The following is an 18,574-nucleotide window of genomic DNA, read 5'->3' on the forward strand; positions in this document are numbered from 1 at the left end:
AGGCTTATGGTGCTGTGGTGAGGATTCCACACAGGTGGAGTACCTAGTGTGTAGTAAGAACTCACAGCACTTCACAAGCACCTCTTACTATAATACTAGTCACTATCTAGTTTGACCCATTGAATCACTGTTTCGTGTGCCTCTTAATAATCTTAACCATTTGCCTCTTAAAAACCAAACATATTTTTAAAGACTGTGTCTTTCTCATTAAGTGGGAGAGTGGGGAGTAATCAGGTTGGCCTCTACTGCAAACCACTTGTTAAATCAAGGAATCATTCCTTATAGATGGATCTATTCCTTATAGATGGTTTGTTCTAATCCCTGCTGATAGAGTCAGCCCAATTCCTGGACGCTGTGATGCGAAAATGCCAACTCTCTTCCATAAACACACACACAGGCAATGACTTGGTCAGCACAGTGGACCTTTGGATAAAAGAACTATAATGAAAACATGCTTTCTCTTCATCATTTTAAGGTACCAGTCTTCTAATTTCTTGTCCCAGATTCTTTCATTCTTTTTGTTTTTTCCTCTGCTCTGTTTATCTTGTTTCCTGCCTTCTAAATGTGATAGGACATCCTTGCCACCTCAAGAAAAAGACCACGACTGCCATATACTTCTCTGCCTTGCTCCAAATGGGCAAGGTTGTTCCTAAAAACTCTGCTGCTAAGGGAAAAGCTATTAAATGAATAAAAACATTTGTCCTACTTCTAGTAGTGAAGAGGTATAATACATAGGTAAACTGAGATTACCTAAGTTGTTTGAGAGAAAAACATTTCAACTAGACAATGAGAACAAGTTTATAAAAATAATAAGCAACATTTTGAAAAAAAGTAAATTGAGTTTCCCATGAAATGTAATGTAATGGCAAGAGAAGACTTGATAGTCGGTGATGATGGGGGAGGGGGTTTTTGGAAGGTGCTAGCAAGTTAGATGAGTAACTTTCAAGCAAGCAGCATGTAATATTGTGATTCATGATAAGAAATATATATTTGATCTTCCTTGCATTCCTGGCACAGAGCTCCTAAGACCTTGGAATTTCCCGAGTGGTAAGAATAATAAAGGTGTTTTTCCTAACAAGCCCCTCTCAACCACACCTGAGTTTACAAAATGAAATAACTTTTCCAAAGCCGCTAAGGCTAGAGCTGGTTGTTAGGGGAACCATCCATATGATGAGAAGGTTCAAACTTTCAGCCCCACCTCCCCACCTCCAGGGAGGGGAGAAGGGCTGGAGATTGAGTTCAATCACCAATGGCCAATGAGTTCATCAGTCATGTTTATATAATGAACCTCCATAAAAATCTCTAAGGTATGGAGAGCTTCAGGTTGGTGAACTCAAGGAGATGCTGGGATTGTGGCTGGAGAGGGTATGGAAGCTCCTTGCCCCTTCCCCTATAGCTTGTCCTATGCATCTCTTCTATCTGGCTGTTCCTGAATTATATCCTTGTAATAAACCAGTAACCTAGTAAGTAAACCTTTCCTGAGTTCCATGAACTGTTCTACTTATTATTTAGAACCGAGGTGACCATTTGCACTTGGTGTCTGAAGCTGGGTGCAATCTTGTGAAGCTGAGCCCTAAAGCTGTGGGATCTGCTGCTCTCACAGTAGATACTGTCAGAATTGAGTTAAATTTGTAGGACACCCAATTGGTTGGTGTGGGAAATCCCCCAACCCAAACACATTTGGTGGCCAGAAAAACTGACTGTGTGAGTAGAAGAGAAAGAAGAGTTTTTCCTTTATGCACAGTGTCTTTGAGGCTCATGGCTATATTGCATTCAAACTGCACTTAAAGTTATAGACAGAGAAAAGCTAAACATGAGAGTGCTCAGGAAATATGCTTTATAATAACTCTGTCACATATTTAATTTAATTTAATTTCCACATATTCATAAATCTGTTTCTTGACTCCCTATTCTATTCTACTGGTCTGTTTTCATAGTTATCTGTATTACTATAGATTTTTAATAAGGTAGGTAGTAAAGTGAGCCCCTGAACTTTTATTTTGCCAAATTTTTCTTGGCTTTTCTTGATCCTTTATGCTTCCATATACATTTTAGAATTAACCTTTCAATAAAAGGGATGGGAGGGAAATATATTCAATTTTTATCAGAGTCACATAATTTATACTACTAATTTGAGGATATTCGATAGCTTTAAAATATTGAGTATTCTCTTCTAAAAACATGATAAATGTTTCTACCTACATTGACTTTAATTTTTATAACAATTTAGAATTATCTCTAAATGTCCTCTTGCACATCTTTTGGAAGACTGATTCTTAAGTACTGTGGTGTTTTTGTTTCTATTTAAAATAGTATCTTTTCAGGAGTAGCCTGGGTAACACAGGCCATTAAGTGATGGACTTTTGGTTTCTGCTCAGGTCATGTTCTCAGGATCATGAGATTGAGCCACACATTGGGCTCTGCACTCAGCACAGTCTGTTTGATATTCTCTCCCTCTCCCCAGGCCCCTCTCCCCACTCATACATATGTTCTTTCTCTCAAATAAATGAATAAAATCTTTAAAACAGTATCTTTATCAATAACGTTTTTAATGTTTGTTGCCAGTGTGTAGAAACACAATTGATTTTGCCAAATTCATTGGTCAGTTCTAATAATTAGACTATAGATTTTCTTAGACTTTCTACAGATTATCATATAATTTGTGAAAAGTGGCAGTTTTGTTTCTCCCTTGGCAACCTATATGTTTTTCACTTTTTTGTAACCTACTATACTCATAGGATCTCTAATTTATTATAAATTAGTATTATATATAAACTAATATGGTGGGTATTTTATTTTGTTCCTGATTTGTAATGAAATGCTTTTTATTTTTCATGATTACGTATGATGTTATTGGTGAGTTTTGGTAGAAGCCCTTTATCAGGGTAAGCAAGTTTCATCTTTTGCCAGTTTTCTTAATGATTTTTGTCAAGAAAATTTTTGTTCAGTTTTATCTAATTTTTTTTTAGATTAGATATTGAAATGATCATGTGGTTTTTCTTTTATAAAATGTTCATGTGGAAAATTAAAGCAATTGGTAGTTATCAAAATCATACATGAACATGGTTTAAAGAGTCAAATAGCTTTACAACATGCCATTTACATGCCCGCCAGCAATGCCTGGGAGTTCCAGTTGCTCCATATCCTCCTCCACACTTGATATCAGTGCATTTCATTTTAGCCATTCTACTGGGGGTGAAGTGGTATCTTATCATGTATAAAATTACAAGCTCTGTAGTTCCTGTGGGGAGTAAAGCTAATAAAAATCAACTAGTGTAGGGTGAGCCACACTAATGTGTTTGTACATCAGTAGGTAAATCAACTTGTATCACAATGACTCAGTCCCAAGTCAATCTCCTGACAGAGATTCTCAAACTACTGTAAATGGCTGCTCCCAGGGATATGTGTATCCATTGTCTGGAAACTATCTGTGATAATTTTTGACTCTTATTTGTAAACTAAATTAACAAATTAACCTTGTATGGTTTCTTTCTTCCTTCTTTCTTTCTTTCTTTCTTTCTTTCTTTCTTTCTTTCTTTCTTTCTTTCTTTCTCTTTATAAAAGGTATATTGTGGTGGCTAAAAGCACAGGCCATGATCTGGGTTTGAATCCTGGCTCTGACAACTATTATGTGTGACATTGGGTAAACCCAAACCTCAGTCTTCACCTTTGTAAAATGAAAATAGTAGTAGGATCCACAGCACAGAGCTACATAATCCATATAAAGAGTTCAGTCTAGTGTCTGGCTTGGAACATATGCTCATTAAAAGATTCTTTGCTATTATTTCTCAGAAAGTTTGGATATCAGTGGCTTCACTCATGGAGGAGTGAAGCTGTCATGCAAATCCTTAGCAGACACGTATAAAAACTGGTCAAAATTGAAAACGGCATTTAAAACATCTGAAAAGCCTCTCAGAATAGACAGAAATCAGAGGAACGTTTAGGCTCAAGAAATTGCAGATAGAAGGAGCAGAAACAGCAAAGACTGTGCTCCTCTACCCTGGGAAGCTGCTCAACACCCATGGCTATGCCAGCAGAAAAATTCTAAAACTAAGGAAAGCTGTTACATAATTGATGGCCTTGGAACCTGTCTAATGACGTTATAATGGTGGTCTTTAGGTATATAGGAAAGGGGAGATGAAAAGAAGAATTGTTTGTCCAGAATCACTCAAAGACTTCAAATCCAGAAGACATATCATAAAGGAATTAGTGAAGAGTATGTCATGGTTGGGCAGTGGCCATTCATTCATTCATTCATTCACATGTTCACTCACCTCCTTGTTTACTTATTGAAAAATTTTTATCAAGCATCTATGATTTTAGTAATATAAAATGAAGTTCTAGATTTCCACTATTTATTTTCTAGATTTCTACTATTTATTCTCTAGAAACAGCTTTGACCAGCCCAAAAATGATTTTAAAGTTTGGCTTCAAAATCCTGTGCTGTCTTGGCTTCCATCTGTCTTCAATCACCAGCTGCAACAGAGAGAGCATAGAAGCACTTGTCTTTGTTTGGGATTTCTACCTGCTTCCATACACCTGAGAGGGTCAATATCCATGATGTTCAATCCTGGCTGCATACCAGAGTCTCCTGGGCGGTCCTAGAGACACTAGTGCCCCAGAGGTTCCCCAGATCCACCACATCAGAATCTCTGATGGTGGGAGCCTAGTATCAGAATTTTTAAGTCTTCTTAGGTGAATCTGGGTGTAGCCAGAATGGAGAACTGTGTGCGCAGCTGCATGAACGTCAGCCTGGCTCAGTTGTATCAGACTAGGGAGAGCTACGGGATGGTCTTCTAGGGAATGGCGAGGTAGCGAGTCCCGCTGCTCTTGATGGTGAGACAGGGCAGGCTGGAGGCAGGAGGAAGGTTTCATGGAAACTCCCACACCTGCTGCCTACTAGTGGGGATTAATACCTGCTAGTCTCGCATAATTCATAGGTTGACATCAACCCCCCGCCTCCCCCCCCAGTTCCTCAGAATGTGACTGTATTTAATGATAAGGGTCTTTAAAGAGGTGATAAGGGTGAACCATCATCCAGTACGATTGCTGTGCTTATAAGAAGAGATTAGAGCACAGACACATAGAGAGGGAAGAGCACATGAAGACGCAGGGAGGAGACAGCCATCAGCAGGCCAAGGAGAGGGGCCTCAGGAAAGCAATCCTGCTGACTCTGAGCTTAGACTTCCAGCTGCTGGAACTGTGGGAAAATACATTTTTGTTGTTTAAGCCACCCAGTGTTAGTTATGGCAGCCTTAGCAAACTAACACAGGAAGTATAGGCACCGTGTTGATGACATGGTTGTCTGAATTTCTGGTTATTACTGTTATTATTAATTAAAACATATTTATGGTAAAAAAAAAATCATCCTGGGGTGCCTGAGTGGCTCAGTCAGTTAAGACTCCGACTCTGGATTTTGGCTCAGGTCATGATCTCCGAGTCGGGAGATTGAGCCCATGTCTGGCTCCGTGCTCAGCAGGAAATCTGTTTCTCTCTCTCCCTCTCTCTCTCTCTCTCTCTCTCTCTCTCTCTCTCTCTCCCTCTGCTCCTCCTTGCTTGCTTTCTAGCTCTTAAATAAATAAATAAATAGTTAAAAAACATCATCTGAATAGTAGAAAGTACATTTCTCTCTTCTCCCCTGAATCCTCTGTAATCACTCCCCTGAAGTCAGTAGTGTTAACAGAGTTTTGGGTTAAATGATATCATGTGAGAGTATCAGGGTTTACTTATTCCCTCTTCAGTGAGCAGTGGCTCCCTCCTATGTGGCAGACACTGTGCCGGGGTCAGCTCTCCCGTACCTTAGTACTGACAGTGTGGTGTGCCTGGCTTCCTTCTTCGGAGACAGCCCTCCACTACCAGCAGAAGTGGAACCCGATGCTACAGCCTGATTGGAATGCACGCAGCTATTACCTGGAAGACCCAAAAGCAATCACAACCAAAGGGCACGTGCCAACGGGAACTAAAATGTGTGCTTAGTCCTGGAAGAAAGACGCCCAGCCACAGATTCAGATGAAAGTAGCAGGCTATGGAAGGAGGGCAAGGTGGGGAGTCCCCAGTCAGCATAAGGTGCAGAAGAGAAGATTCTGTAGGTCCTAGGCTGTGAATACAGCAGGGCCGGGGTTTGGCTGAGTGGCCCCAGGTGAGCCAACAGGCTTCGGGTCTCAGGGCCTCAAGTGACAAATGCACATGTACATGGGGAACCAGGCAGATGCAGTACTGAATAATCATAGCTGTGGGAGAATGGTGGCCAGGGTACCATGGAACACAGAGAAGGAATTAGGGAGAGGAAGTCAGGGAAGGTGTTGCAGGAGAGGTGAGGTCTGAACTGAGCTTTGAAGAAGAGGCATTCACCAGATGAGAGTGTGGAAGGGCACGACAGGGAACGGGAGCATAATGCAAAGCCATGATATCACAAGGGAATCAGGTATGTGTGGGGAACAGAGAGCAGTCTGGGGCGGCAGACACATACTGTTACTGGGTATAGAAGGGTCTGGAAAGGCTCTGAGAATCAGGTTGGACGGCATGGATTAGAAGCAAGTTTGGGCCTTATCCTGAAGAATTTTGATTGGAAAAGAGACGTGCTGAATCTGGGTGGCAGGCATTGATCTACCTGGTGCCACTCAGGGCAGTGAAAAGAGGGGCAGCAGTGAGCAAACCCGGTTTCCCGTCAGCCTCCCGCTCACCTTCTCCGCAGCTGGGAGGAACTCTCCGCAGCTGTCTGTCCTCCTCCACTTCTGCAGCCCTTTTTCTCCAAGCAGGTCACCGCCCGTGACGCATGCAGCGCCCCAGGACCCCGAGGAATGGCCTGGCTGACTGCCCACCCCACGTCACCCTCGTGCCTCAACGACAGGGGACAGCTGCAGCCTGGATTGTGACTGAGAGCACCAAACAGTGACCAGGAGGCTACGAGGAGCGAAGCACACGTGTCCCCTGTGCCGTCCGACGACTGCCCTCACACTCTGTGCATTTAAAACTCTTGTCCCATGAGTGTGTGTGCGTGGAACGCGATGATGTCCTCGGGTGGGAACTGAGCCCTTCCTCTCTCAAGGATTCTGTGAATGGCCGTTTCGCTCAGAATTCCCAGCACGTAAGACAGAACCTCTCCAGGGTTATCTCCGGCCAGGGATCAAACAGCTGCTCCCCACTGTCTCAACAGAATAAAATGCTTCTGAAGCAAAACTAACACAGTCGCACAAAACAGATAAGCATGAGATCTGGGCCGTGGGAGGCATGGTTATCTGGAATACTTTGCCTTACCCAAGAGAGAAGCATTTATCTGAGGAGTACTATAACCGTGTACTTTCAGATAACAAAATTTCCTAGGGAATCCCTCATATCAGCAGTGACTCTCCATCCCCTGGACTTAAAAAGAAAAAAAAAAAAATCAATAGTATTCCTTTGCCTTATATGGCTAAGAGGAAGTGTATGAGTGTCAGGGGAGAGGAGGATTTGAAAAGACCTTGTTTGCTGTGTATCCTAGCAAGGGAAAAGAAGCAAAGTGAGCTGTGGTCTCACAGTGGGGAGGCAAAGATGAGGTAGGATTTGGCCTCCAAAGGCCACTTCCTTATCCCCTCCTCCCAGAGGGATCCCTTCCCCAGTGATACTGCCTTCAGTTCCCACATCACAGATTCCTTTGGGCTAAAGGAGTATTTTTCAATCTGGGCTACACAGAGCTCTCAGGGACGCAGGGCAAGCAAGGCCAGGAGAGGGGGGTGTTCTACTCTCTGTCATCTTTTAAACAGGAGTGCTCCCAATTCCTCTGTTACATATCAAACTTCCCTTTGAGATTTTTTTTTTAAAGCTTTCCTTTTTTGTGGCACCTGGGTGGCTCCATGGTTGAGCATCTGCCTTCGGCTCAGGTCGTGATCCCAGGGTCCTGGGACTAGGTCCTGCATCAGGCTCCCTGTGGGGAGACTGCTTCTCCCTCTGCCTATGTCTCTGCCTCTCCCTCTGTGTCTCTCATGAATAAATAAATAAAATCTTTTTAAAAAGCTTTTTTCTTAGTAAGTATGATAGTTAATTTTATGTGTCAACTTGGCTCGACCACAGTACCCAGAGATATGCTCAAACATCAATCTAAATAGTCACTGCAAAAGTGTGTTTTACATGAGATTAACATTTAAAATCAGTAAACTTTGAGTAAAGCAAATGAACCACCTCCCTATGGTGGGTGGGCCTCACCCAATCAGCTGAAGGCCCTAAGAGAAAAAAGACTGAAGTCTTCCAAAGAGGAAGGAATTCTGATTCCAGTTGCAATATCAGCAATTCCCTGAGTCTCTGGGCTATTCACTTGACCCGTATATTTTGAATTTGCCAGTTTCCACAATCTTGTGTACCAACTATTTTAAATAATTCCTTCCCTCCTTCCCTCTCCCCTCCCCCATCTCTCCCCACATCCTATTTGTTCTGTTTCTCTGGAAAACTCTAATACAATAGATTCATTAAATTCAGTGGTATAGGTGAAACAATTTGGAAAATATTTTAGATGTAATATAGGATTGAGCAAAAGAATAAATGTGCTGATTTTGTTGGGTTCTCATTGCAAGAGGGGTCATACAAAAATAGAATGGCAAGGCAAGAATGAACTTGGTGAGAATGGATGAGAATCGAAGGTACTATGCAAACTCAGGATTTCTAAAGTGTTATGTGTGTACATATATACATGCTTATCTGCCTATGCATGTATTTTATGTGGTTATATGTCTATGAATAAGTACACATAAATGCTTATGTCTCCTTGTTCTGCCTGCTAAAAAGCAAAGACACCCCAGAAGCAGCTATAAGTATAGTCAGTGCCCAGACAGTGCTTGCTACAAAAAGAGACCAGGACCGCTCAGAAAAATGTCTGATTCCAACTCTAGGGCAGGGTAGGTGTAAGATGAGCCTGGAGCATGGTATTAAGCCAGAAAGCAAAGACGTGTACACATGAAACACAATGGCTATGCTACAAGGACTGGGGATACAGCTCAAAGGCATCCCACTGGCTCAAATGCATGCGACTAGAACAGCAAATATTAAGGACAATAAGAAACTATTGAAAACTGGGAATGCAGCAATCCATATCAATGATTTTTAAAGATATATAAGTAAATAGAGGAGAAAGTTATTCTGCTTACAGTAGAAAACTAAGAACCAAATGCCTGATGCTCAGGGATTCCTGGGCAGAAAATCCTTATTTTGCAGCCACAGAGTAAAAATTAGGTCAACAAGAAACACCAACGGATGCTGAATCCAGGGGGAGATTTTGATGAGAAGCAGGACATTCACATGTCTTAAAGTGTCTCCCCACAGACTGCTTATTAGTTCAGGGGAGAAAATAAAACTTAACAATTATTCAGCAGAGATCAGAATTACTTTCACTGGTGAACTTCGTGTCTCCTGATATGGTGCCCTGCCAAGGATACAACTTTGCCCATTCAGCATTATAGCTGGAAAAGCATAACCCCAATCTAATCATCAAGAAACATCAGACAAACTCAAAATGAGGACTGTTCTATTTTTAAAAAGAAAGGTGCATGTGTGGGAGGGTGGGACTCTATTTTCCAAAATGTCAGTGTCATACAAAAGGCTGTGGAAATGTTTCAGATTAAAGGAAATTAAAAGAGCATGCAACTAAATGTAATACCCGACCCTCGACAGAATCCCGTGTGAATGAGGCGCCAAGAAGAACATTATTAGATCAACTGACAAAATTGGAAAAGGGATGCCAGGTTAGATAAAAATATTGTATCAATGTAAAGTTATGAAGTCGATAACTGTACTGTGGTTATGTAAGAGAATATTCTATTCTTAGGAAATATGCACTGAAGTATTTAAAGGTAAAGCACCATAATGTAATTTACCTTGGATTGGATCAGTAAAAAAAGAATTCTGTATCACACACACAAATATGTGTCTATACACACACAGATGACAGATAGATACATAGAGAGATGAGAGAGAGAGATGAAGATAGGGAGGGAAAGGTGGGTAGGGGAGGAAGTGGATTGCTGACAAAGTTCCTTGAGGGGAAAAAAAGCACTCCGTGAGGAAGGGACGGTTGTTCCCTCTGCCTGCAGAATGCCTGTAGTAGCATTCATTCTAGGGTCATGCCCATGTCAAGCTAGACAAACTAGTTCTCTGACCTAAGAAATGACAAAAAAATGTATGAGATGAAGAATCAGGCCATTTAGACCAAGTGAATACACCTAATGCACCAACCCAGTGTCTGTGTGCTCTGATGCATTTTATACAATTCCAGCTTAATCACTGCACCGTTCAGTTTTCCAGCAGGAAACAGATGGCACACCAAAACTAGATATTGAGAACAGTGTAATAAGGAAGCCATCTACAAAGGTAGGGGGCAGAGTTAGAGAAACCAACAAGGGAAGACATGGCTCCCCATGGAAAGTAGTAATGGGAAGCCAGGACTGTCAAAAAAATGAACGGAGGGAGCAGTTACCAGTATCTGAAGCCCAGAGCAGAGCTGTATGGATACCTGGTATGGCCATCTGGTAGGACTTGTTGTCTTTGGTAGAGGGATGCACCCAATTCTGCAGCCAAGCCCCAGCCACCCAGCAGGAAGGGAGCCATGCGGAATAAACACCCTGACCACACTTTCCTTATACCCTCAGACCTCCTGCCAGGATCTCCCAATGGCCAAATCCACCTGGCAACCAGAAGGCAAAGATCCTGTCAATGCAATCTACACTGGTCAGGCTCCCAGGGCACAGAGCAGGGTAGAGAAAAGTAGAAAGTGAATCTGGAAGGGAAGATGGATTTAACCATCAGTTATACGGGGCTGCAGTGAATATTTAGTTTTGTGGAAGCACAGATTGCTGACATTCAACATCAAGCAAAAGAGTTCTGATTAGAAGGTAGAGGATTCTTGGAACTAGAGTGGTTAAAGAATTTGATAAGAAAATTGGGAGAGAAAAAAAAGTGCTGCTGTCTTTATTATTGGAAATGAGATTTCTTAAAGTCCTTATTTTATCCGAATATTTTCCAAATTGTCCACCACAACCAGAAGGAAGGTAAGTATAGGCGAGTTTGTTAACAACATAACAGTAAAATTCAATATAGGCAGAGAGATTATCCCATTAATTTTTCCTAGAAGTAGAATGTCTCCCAGACTTGATCAAAAAGGTGATAAATTTCTAGAGAGCTTCACCAACCTGTGATCCAGGATCTGTGGTGTATTCAGTGAAGTTCTTTGTAGAGGAGACGGGGGACAAGGCAGGATGTCGACAGAACAACTGGTTCACAAAGGAAATTCAAGGGACAAGGTAAAGCTATCAACTGGAAGATAAAAGACAAAATGAAAAGTTGGGAGGTTTGGAGGAAGAGCAGAGGTATGGCATATGACAGTGCATGGCCAGTGACTCAGGACCAAGGCTGTGACAGGCCAGCAGTGAAGTGTGTAGTTAGTTGTTTTGGAGGCAGCTCACTATGGGGAAGAGAACAGAAGAGAAGAGACCTCATTGCAGGACTCTTAAGACCAAGGCTGATTCTACACACCCATCATTCCTCATTCCTCTGTTGTGAGAAACCAACATGGCCACACTTTTCCAGAACACAAAACTACATTGATTCTTGCCTCTTCAACCTTTCCAGCCCTACTTCCCACCACTCCCCAACTCATTTCTGGATGTTCCAGTTACAAGATTTGCCTAAACATATCCTCCCACTTCATATCACTCTATCTTTGAGCATTGTATAAGACTTTGGGTAAGGCTGATGTAACAAAGAGAGAATAAAATAAAGGACCTTAAATTAGTTTTTCTCCTAAAGCAGTCCAGAGGTGAGTGGCACAGAGCCAGCAGAACAGCGCTGTTTTACAACGTCATTCAAGGACCCATGTTCTCAACACCTTGTTATTTCACTATCTCCTGGGGTATTGCAGTTATTCCACAGGGCTGAAGTGGGCCTACCCCCTTGTCTGACAAAAAGAGAGTCCAGGGTAGTAGTGGCTTTGTCCCTAAGGAGATGGCTCAGTAGTTGCACACGTAACTTTTGCTCACATCTTACTGGTTAGGACCTCGTCATATGGCCATGCCTAGCTGCAAAGGAGGTCAGAGAGCATAGTCTCTACTTGGTGGCCCTGTGCTCTACCCAAAGTTATGGTATTCTTTCATGAAGGGGGGCCTGAATGGAGCATTTTACAAGACCTTGGGAGACAGCTCAAAAGAGTCCCACTGGCCAAATCAGGTATAATTAGAGCACCAAAATATTAAGTACAATAATAAGCTATTAAAAAATAATATATCAGGGCACCTGGGTGGTTCAGTCAGTTAAGTTTCCCACTCTTGGTTTCAGCTCAGGTCATGATCTCAGGATTGTGACTCAAGCCCCATGTCAGGCTCCATGCTGGAAGTGGAGTCTACTTAAGATTCTCTCTCTCTCTCTCTCCCTCTGCCCATCCACCCCAACTCATGCTTTCTCTCTCTCAAAAAAAATTTTTTAACTGAAAAGTATTAATGCAAAAAAATTAATGCATACTGATGATTTTCAAAAATATATAAATAAATAGGAGAAAGGGAGGGTTCTTGTCTGTGCCCCTGTCTGCAACTTTCTCCACCTGGACCAGCCTTTGCTCACCTTGATCACTTCCCTGAACTTCCCTTCTGGTTCTATTGTGACTTATTTAAAAATAAAATTTCTCTATTCCCTACCCCCAGCATTTTGCCAACGGCTCTGTTATAATTATCTGTGTACAACTTAAACTATGAGCTGAAGAAGCCAACAATAGGTTACCAGGTTCACTCCTGAAATATAAAATGTTTTGAGCATATATAAAACCTTCTAGTTATTGGGTGCCTGGGTGGCTTAGTCAGTTAAATGTCTGCCTTCAGCTCAGGTCATAATCCAGAGATCCTGGGATTGAGTCCTGCATGGGGCTCCTTGCTCAGCAGGAAGTCTGCTTCTCCTTCTGTCTTCCCACTTTGCTCATAATTTCTCTCTCTGTCTCTGTCTCTGTCTCTCTCTCTCATTCTTTCTCAAATAAACAAATAAAATCTTAAAAAAAAAACACAAAACCTTCTAGTTATTGCAGTCTTCTTTTGGTCACCCTTTAGAACAGTACTGCTATTGAAGACAAATTGTTTACAGCCCCGATCACACTCTTTCATATATTCCTGAAGTCAAAGATCTTCTCTGACTAGGGAAAGGTCTCTCTTAGGCACTGACATTACTACCGTTAGTTGTCCCTTGCAGCAAGTTGGTCTCACTCAGCATTGTCCTGTAGGACCTACTCAGTGTTAGGAACCAGCCATCACTGTAATCATACAATGCTCCCATCTGTATCAGAATAAAATTAATGCATTGGCCAAAATCTGGCAGCTCATTTATAAAGAGTTTGTGATGCAGAGAGCTGAGGTCCTTTGACTAAGGATCACTGAAATAGGCACTCACTGAGTGTTTACTGAATGAATGATTCACTCACTGAACAAATGAACAAATAAGTAAATGAAAGAATCAAGTTGGTCAATATTTGATCCAAAAGCTGATTACTTTTGAACTGTTTCTTTCAGTTGCCTTCATCATCAAATGGCATTTGTAAGTTATGTGTCTGCACACTAGCTCTCCATTGATCAAAGCAGATTGTCATATTGCATAGAATCTAATCTTGACGAAAGGGTAGTACAGAATTTTATGCTTCTAGAAATCTTGGAAATTAAAAGGAATAAATCTTCTTGGGCTGTGTATGTGGAAGGAAATCTATGCAGAATCTGATTTTTCCAGTTTATAGGATAGTTCTGCTCTGGCTATCCCCCAACCTTTTTGATGTGGTCTCCATTTAAAGTGGAGGGGTAACACAGGCTTCTTGTCACTTCAGATCTTACACAGGGCTCTTGCTTGTGATAGGAGCTCTGAGAGCCATTACAACTATAGGCTACCTTCATCCAAAATAGACTTACTTGGGCCTGAATGTTTAGGAAAACAAGATAAGTAAGAAAAACGACCTGATACCAAGGATTTATATTTAAAGACAAAACAACCCACTAGCTACATCCTGAGATCAGTAAACATTCAGCCCTATCTACGTGAATATCCAAAGACTCTATAAAGATCACTGATTCCAGAAATGATGTCACTCAGGCTCTATAAGACCCCAAATCATTCTAGATCCCATCATGTTAAGATTCTTATACTTCCCAAACATTGGAATATGTGCTTATATTTGTATAAAAAAGGTGAAAAATTCACCTTTATTCTATTTCATGAGTGTCCTGAGTTAATTCTATGATGAAACTTATTTCTTCCTAAACAAAATGGGGTTAAAACCCTGCCAAGCTTCTAAACTCCTAATCTAAAGAAACTCCAAGCTACTTGGCACAGTCTCATTATCAAATCAGATATTTGGTGTGGATTTTTCCCCCTGAGAATAACAGGAAACGTCCAAAAAAATTTTTTTTAATTTTAAGGCTACCCTAAAAACTGATCCCCCCCAAAAATAAAAAACTAATTATAACCTTTGAATACTCCAGAAATATCAATAAACTATAGTAATTTATGTCACACACAAATTTTTGTGTCTCTAGTCTCTACTCACTCCCTATATTTCAGTATACATTTCTTGTAATTTCCCTATCATGCTCTAATTCCTGAAATTCTCTCAATCTTACTTCCTGCAAAAAAAAAACAAAACAAAACTACGTAGCATGTTAGTTAAAGGAATGTTGTAGATACACCATGAAGGAAAACATCTTCCAAAATAACCCAGTAGTATTAAATTGTTATCTGCAATTGTCTCTTGCTAATGAGAGGCAGAGAAGGTTGGTGGTGGAGAGAAAGCAAAACATACTTGCTTCACCCTTTGCTAAGCACTATGTGTATCTCCTATTAACAGACCCAATTAAAAAAAAATAGAGTGAACAGTCTGTTCTCTACCATTCCTAGATTATTTTGGTCTAAGATGACTGATGTGCACTAAAAGTAAGTGAATGTGGAAGAAGGTTATTACTGTAACTTACTGGTGAATTATTTGCAGAATTAAATGAAAATAATAGTGATAATCAAGGGTTACGTATATTGATCACACTAATGGACCAACCTTTCATGCCTTCCTATATCCATACTCCTTTGGTAGTACCTTCCACACTAACTTTCTGGTTTGTTATGTGACTTGCTTTGGTCAATGGAGTTATAGCAACATGGATGCAAACAGGGACTTCAAAAAAATCCTCACATGTTTCCACCTCATCTCTTACTCTATCATCATCATGAAAACTAGTCTGCTGGTTGGTAAAACTCATGTAGTAGACCAAATCACAGTCTACCATGATAGCTGAGGCCATCATAAATTAAATGACAGCCAGGTGATCACCAGACACATAAGTGAGCCCAGGTAAACTCAGCTCTAATCAGAAGAACCACCAGACAGCCTGTAGCATTGTGAGAAACAATAGTTGTTTTGACCCACAATTAGTATGTGGGGTCATTCGTTACAAAGCAAAAGCTAACCTGATACAAATAATAATTTATTTAGTATTCACTATATGCCAGGCACTCTTTTATTTAGTCATTTGATCCTTGTAGCAAATCTGGTAAGTATTATTACAAACATGATTTTTAAATTTAGCATATAGATTCTGAAATATAAATCTTCAAAATGATTTTTCACATACCTTTGGACATCACAAACACCCTGTGTCATCAATAGGGTGTTTCTTACACCTTCTTACATTACAGTTCAACTTGACAGACTAGGAAATTCCTGCTGCCTTCTTCCTCCACTTTGTTCAAAATATGGCAGAAAGAGGCTTGATACACCTAAAGGAATTACCTATTCTTGCCACATAATTTCTTATTCCTTTCAGAGAAGTATATATACTGGGTTTTTAAAGTTTTATTTATTTAAGTAATCTCTACACCCAACATGGAACTCGAACTCATGATCCTGAGATCAGGAGTCACATACTCTTCTGACTGAGCCAGTCAGGCACCCTTATATATTGATATTAAAAATAAACTTCAAGCCTACATAATCTATACATTCAATAAATAATACAATAGCATTCATATTGCTTTTTTTTCTAGAGTTGGATGACTTCTATTTTTGTCCACAAAGGAATAACTAATATTAAACTTATCTTCCTCCTGTAAATAATCATAACATTGAACAAAATATGTGAGGCAACTCTTTACAGGCAGGGAGAAAGAGGCAGCAAAGAACTGAGACCCATGAAGTAAGGGAACACATTAAAAGTTAGCATTGTTTTCACACCTGTTTTGCTTAGGGGTACTTTCAAACGAAAGTGCAAGATGATGGAGACCAAGAGAAGTGGGCTTGCTGAGCTGAAGAGGCAGAGGTTAAGAATGTAAAGCTACCAATGTGGCTGGAATTTATCAGACAAGGTACCAGAGAGGAGGGAGCAGCACAGAAGGGGGACAAGGCATGAAAGTCTACATGGGCATATGCCTTAGGTTCTTAATTGTGCATGGGCAGCATGAGACTTCATGAGGCCTAGGAGGGAGTGGCTACTGGGGATTAAGCTGAATGGGGTTACTATGAACATAAAATCCTAGAAGACACTGGAGTCCTGGTCTAGCCTGAGAGGAGGAAAACATATTAGCACATTGGAAATTTCAATGAGACCACAGAAAGGCCACATTTTAGGAATAATTACTGTGTGCTATAGAAAAGTTTATACCTTATAAATTAGGAAATATCAAAGTAGACACGCCTTAACAAAGCTTAAAATAAAGTTTGAAAGGATTTAGAGGATCTTCTAGTAATTTACCTACCTATCACAACAAAATGCAAATCTTTTTAAAAAGAAATAATTTAAGCTTCCCACAAAGCACCATCCATAATGTTTAGCATACAATAAAAATATTTTATACACACAAAGAGGGAATAAAATATGACCTATAATAAAGAAAAGAGGTAGCCAATAAAAACATATCTTAAGAGGACCCAAATATTGGACTTATCAGAGAATTTTAAAACAATCAATATGTTTAAGAATTAAATGAAGAGATATACATAATGAGTAAACAGATGTGAGTCTCAGCAGAGCAATGAAAATACAAAAAAGAAAACAAATGGAAATTCTAGAACTTAAAAATGAATAATCTGAAATGAAAATTTCACTGGATGTGTTTAATAATGATAGATGTTACAGAAAAAAAAGGATCAGTAACCTTGAAGACAAATCAATAGACATGGGCCCAACTGAATAACAGAGTGAGGAAATATTTTTTAAAGAACAGAGAGCACCTCAATAATTTATAAGACAATGTCAAGTGGTCTAACATACGTGTGGCTGAAGTCTCAAATGAAGAGGACAAAGAGCATACAGTAGAAAAAATATTAGGAGAAATAATGGCCAAATATTTTTCACATTTTATAAAAGAACATCAACTTATGAAGCAAAGAAACTCAGCAAATCAAAAGTTGAATAAATACAACCCCCCCCCACTTGTTAGCCCACTATAATGAAACTGCCTGAAAATTAAACATAAACTCTTTAAGTCAACTAGAAAAAAATAAAAATGAAGTTAGAGAGGAACAACTATAAGAATGACATCTAACTTCTCATCAGAAACAATGGAGGCCAGAAGACAATAGAAAGACAACTTTAAGGTATTGGGGGGTAGGGAGATGTCAATCTTAAATTATATAAAGAGCTAAAGTACACCCCACGGTCGCCTAGGTGGGTTAAGCATCCGACTCTTGATTTTGGCTCAGGTCATGATCTTAGGTGGTGAGACTAAGCCCTGCATTGGGTTCCACACTAGGTGTGGAGCCTGCTTGGGTTATCTCTCTCTCTCTCTGCCCTTCCCCACCCCTGTACATGCACACATACTTTCTCTCTCATAAATAAATAAAACATACATACATACATACACTCCAAAAATGAAGGTAAAGTAGATATTGATGAGTATGTGAAAATTGAATAAAGTTACTGGAAAACCACTACATGATATGCTAGGGAAAATTCTTTAAGCTAAATAGAAATGATAACAGATAGAAACTCAGATCTATAGGAAGTAATGAAGATAATTTTTAATTTTTAAACCAAAGGGAAATGTTGTTTGCATCTTAAAGAAATGTAAATAGGTTGGTATATATAAAAGGCTATTATTTTTCCATTCTATTAATTATATTGAAAGATAAATGACTCTTTTTTTTTTAAGATTTTATTTGTTTATTTGAGAGAGAGAAATCACAAGCAGGGAAAGTGGCAGGCAGAAGGAGAGGGAGAAGCAGGCTCCCCACTGCACAGGGAACCAGATGCGGGGCACCCTCCGAGGACTCTGGGATCATGACCCCAGCTGAATGCAGACACTTAACCCACTGAGCCACCCAGGTACTCCAGTAAATGACCCTTTAAAGTAAAAAAAAGTGTACTTGGGGTTTATCTGTGTATATGTAGAGTATATAACAACAATAACAAAAAGTACAAGTGCATAAACATCTTAGAGACTTTAATTTTGGGTGTCTGACATTTGTTATAATTAAATGCCTATTACCATGCTTAAAGTTTGCCATTTGTCATGTTAGTAGCCAAACAGAGAAATAAAAGAAATAGAGGACATGGTCCTTGACCTAAACTTACAAAGATATGAGAAAGCAAAATGCATAACAGTG

This window comes from Canis lupus, chromosome 32 (assembly GCF_003254725.2).
Source record: "Canis lupus dingo isolate Sandy chromosome 32, ASM325472v2, whole genome shotgun sequence".
In the NCBI taxonomy this organism is placed as follows: domain Eukaryota; kingdom Metazoa; phylum Chordata; class Mammalia; order Carnivora; family Canidae; genus Canis; species Canis lupus.